Source organism: Macrobrachium rosenbergii, chromosome 56, assembly GCF_040412425.1.
Source record: "Macrobrachium rosenbergii isolate ZJJX-2024 chromosome 56, ASM4041242v1, whole genome shotgun sequence".
NCBI lineage: Eukaryota > Metazoa > Arthropoda > Malacostraca > Decapoda > Palaemonidae > Macrobrachium > Macrobrachium rosenbergii.
In genome coordinates, this window is record NC_089796.1 from 58,412,337 (window position 1) to 58,416,856 (window position 4,520).

Below are 4,520 nucleotides of genomic sequence, written 5' to 3' on the forward strand. Positions count from 1 at the left end.
AGGTATAAATCATTATTTTCAGAATCACCAAGAGCAGAGGACGAAATCTTGGCCACCACTGTCGACCATAAGTCTGACCAAGAAACTGCTTGGAAGGCAGAAGAGGCGGACAACTCCAAAGAGGAAGCTTCCTGAGAGGTGAAGGATGGACCTTCTACCCGAATCTGGTCTAAGGAAACTCCGGGAGCCAATCAAGCTACATCTGCATCTAGCTGTCGAGGTAGAAGTGCAACATTAGGGGTAGTGTAGAAGCGTCTATGCTGAGGGAGAGGGGTAGGAAGAAGCTTGAATGTTTTGCTAGAATGCAAGGAATTGTCCAGTCCAGAGACGAGGGAATTTACATGACTAAGGATATATTATGCATGCTCAGAGCAAGGCAGTCCAATAGAAGCCTTCGGTTCTTTCCTTGGTCCAAGGAGAGCTTCTATTCCTGTGAGAAAATCTAAAGAACCTGTCATGTCCTCTTGCACAACATTGTTGAATTGAACTGAATTGAATACAGTATAGAATTTAGGCCAAAGGCCATGCACTGCGACCTATGAGGTCATTCAGTGCTGAATTGGAAATTGAGAGTAAAAGTTTTGAAAGGTATAACAGAGGAAAATCTAGCAGTTGCACTATAAATTTATATTCGTGGATTAACCCAACCATCTCTCTGTGAGTAGTAAAAAAACTCCAGGTTCTCTACATCTTCCACCTCCTGTCCCTGGAAGTTTTTACCTGATCTGTTGATGAACTCAGAAGAGTCAAAAACATTCTTGGCTAAGATCTGAATTAAAGGCCCTTTCCCGGATCTAAAACCAGCAGAGAATGAACACCCCTCACGGATGTTGAGGGGAAACTATCTTGAGACGCATTCCTCTCGACAGAACAGGAGACTGATACACCACGCAAAAACTCAGAGGAAGGGCATGGGTCGACGTACGGACGTGAAGCAGTAACTGAACGATTATAAGCCACTGACCTGGAAAGATGAACATTATCTGCTCTGGAGGGACAAGAACGAGGAAACGGATGAGAACCTAGGCACAGAAGTGTAGGGCTGACACTGCGCTCCTTACCAGTAGGTTGTAAAGGAACTGGAGTATGAGCACAGCCATGCTCTGTAGATACGCGGATGTGTTCTGTATAGGCACAGTTGTGCTCAGAAACATGGGCGTGATCTTCTGCACGAGTGTGCCCAACCACCCGAAGGAGGGAGTAGGAGCACCTACTACGGATCTTGTCAGGAGAATGAGAGGAACATCTAGGCAGATGACAGGGCTCCTGGAACGCTGAATCCCAGAACGTGAGCTCCAGACATTCTTAGAAGAATGTGGACTTGAAGGATGATGTGGTGAAGGCGGGCAAAGGGGATGCGGACATGTACGAGAAGAGCTCTCTCCAGGGACGAGAACAGCAGGACAAGTCTTTTTAACAGGAGCAAAATCATCCTTCCTATGAACTATGGCAGAGGAAGGAACACCTGCAGACTACTTCTTCAATTTGCATAAATCCTTGATGCCAGAAACACATAGGTCAGAAGGGGGAGAAGCATGGCCATGGTCCAAATCAGACGAAGGTACGATAGGTCTGAGACACTTCCTACTAGGGGAAGAGACAAATTCTCTGATTCACCACTGCTTGATAGGAATGGGAAGACGAAGAAGAGGATAAAGAAGGAGACAACGTCCTACAACATTTCACTTGCACAATACCTCCGTAACTCCTGCAAATTCAATCAAGCACTGCTTGAACCAGTGAGTTGGAAGGAGGGGCGGGGGTCGGAGCAGGAGGAGGCAGGACGACACACTGGGACGAGAGTGGAGCAGTCAGCTGGGAAGACGAAACAGCTGATGAGCTGGGTACGGGAGAGAGGGAGCCACTGGGATGGGGACTGACAAGGTGGCTGACCCAGGCCCGGGTGAATTCAAGTAGTGGGACAACAGGCCATTCAAGGTTGGTAACCCTGATAGGCCTAGAGAGGCCCAGAGACCAGCCATCTTCTGCGCATTGGAATCTGAAAGGGTAGAACCAGATGGAGGTGCATCTGCTCGTGAGGGGGAAGATGAGGTACACACCCCCAAGAGCAGAGGAAGCATTAGTAGGGAATTCTCTTGACCCCTCTCCCAAAACTTCCACAGACTAAGCTATAGAAGAATGGGAAGGGCTAAAATCTTCCAAAGAGGACAGAGCAATTGGAGGATATGGCAAAGAGGAGACAGAACAAGAGAGCATGTGATGCACCCAACAAAGGAGGGAACCCCTTCCAAGATGGAGCCTCCGACTTCCTCCTATGTTGCCTCTTCTTAGCAAAAACCCTCCACTGCTCAGGATGACAAGAATGACACTCAGGGCATGGAATAGTGATATCTCAATCATTAGCTCTACATCGGCTACATGTAGGATGGAGATCAGTCTCAGCCAATGCCAAAAAATGAGAGCAAGGGTAACCACCAACACCAGGGAACATCCTCTGATGCTTGGAAGGCCTAGCAGAAACTGGAGGCTGGGATGATTCTTGATAATGCATGATCACACAAAAGCACACAGCACACGAAAACACAGAATCACCTTCGCAAGCAAACACAAGCACAACAAATTAAGCACACGACACACGAAAACACAGAATCACCCTCGCAAGCAAACACAAGCACAACAAATTAAGCACAAAACACCGGCTTTGGAAAAACGAGCGAAAGCACGTCTTCCTATGAGGGCAGTAAGGAAGAAACTGAGGCATCATTTCCTTCGATACATGTATGAGGGAACTTGATGGTTGCCACCTAGGACTATCGGCCTACCTCATTGCCACCAACTCCTCGTTTGCTATTTTTACCGGTTTCCAGCTGGAGCTAGAATAATTACCCATAAGTTAAGACCCCTATGAACAAAACATAATCAAAACAAAGGGTCAGGTGATGCTAGTGTGTACTCACACAGTACCCTTTGTCCTGCCAAGCATCCACCCAAACGTCACCCTTTGCCTTCCTATTGCACACCACCACTTCACATTTAGTTTGAGCGTAGGTTTCTAATGCAGTATATCTCCTTTCTAATGCAGTATATCTCCTGTACAGTTTGTGTGCTTTATTGCTTCTTTGTTCAAAAGAAGCCTTAGCATATCCATACAATAGCTCTAAAGCATGCAAGAAGTGAAAGGGTGTTGAAAGCAAACCTAAGACAGACAATGTTATGCTTACTTTACCTGGAAAGGTGAAAGTGTTAGATATGACTAGAATAAAAACAATCTTTTGCTAAAATCACTAGGAATTTAAACAAGAATGAATTGTCGATTCAAATAATTTTTCATCAAAGACAAATTATACATGAAAGGTTTGCTATGGCATCTGTAAGTACAATATTTAGTTCCACTGTGTGGGATAAAGTGTCGGTAAAAAAAAAAACTCAAAGCATGTACTGTAGATGGAAGACATGATGAAGAGTACACTAACCGGAATATTTAAGCAATAATTTAATGTGAATTTAAAAATGACTGGATAATCAGTATCTGTGGTCCAAGAGCCTGCCAACACGTTTTCCAATTCAGAAATAACAATAAAGAGAGGGTATGATTCTAGGCAGGTTTTAATTACAGTGTAACTGTACTTCTTCAAAAAAAAAAAAAAAAAAAAAAAAAAAAAACCAAGACCTACAGTATGTCAACTAAAGTATTAAGCAGGCAGTATGGTTTAAAGTATGAAGAGACAGGCCAACTCTGGTGGTACGTGGCAAGACAGCTTGCCACACAATTAAGCCTGGCATTGTGTACCTATGTGAGAAATTCCCATGTTCTAAAGAACAAAAGCTAGAGGCTTCTTTCTGTTTACTGGCAACACAACACCAAGGCATAGATTGCTGCAATGCTTTTTACACAGTGGTTCCATGAACTTTTCATCCCTAAAGTAAAAAGCTATTTAGAGAAGGAGGATTAGCTCTCAAGTGGATTCTCAATGACATCACTTGAGGGGTTATTATGAAACAGATGAATGAAGGGGCAAATAAAGTTTTCCTGCCCTAATCAACTAAACTACTTATAGGGTAGCGAGTGGCATGAGATAGCCTAAGAGCCAAGTTAACACAAATTAACCTGTTTCAGACAAGGAATGTCTTTCTGGTGCGAACTACAAGTACAGCATACTGTACAGAAAGATACAGCACTGTATTTGCATGAAGGAAGGGAATTTAAACAGAAAAGGGGAAAAATTTCTATTAAGTCGCACAGCACCAAATACAAAAGCATTTGAAAACACCTGTCAAGGCTGACAAACAATGTTTTGGATACTTCACACTGATTCCTGAGACATTCTAGCATATAACTTAACTAATGTCAATGAGCTCATGACTGTGGAAGTGACAATATTGATTTGTAATTATTGCTCAGCATTGTTGGATCTAAAATCATTACCCACAGGAGGCTGGCTGACTTTGTGCCAAAAATACTACTTACGACATATAACATTATTAATGCAATACAGTGGAACAATCATAAAAAGTCATTTAAAAACACATGTCAAAAAGGCTTAAATAAAACAATCTCA

General features: G+C 43.4%; 1 protein-coding gene across 1 annotated transcript in view; it reads right to left on the reverse strand.

Annotated features, from left to right (window-relative positions):
- Window positions 1-4,520, reverse strand: part of LOC136836273 (uncharacterized) — a 130,018-nt gene that overhangs the window by 33,065 nt on the left and 92,433 nt on the right. The window lies entirely within an intron of this gene.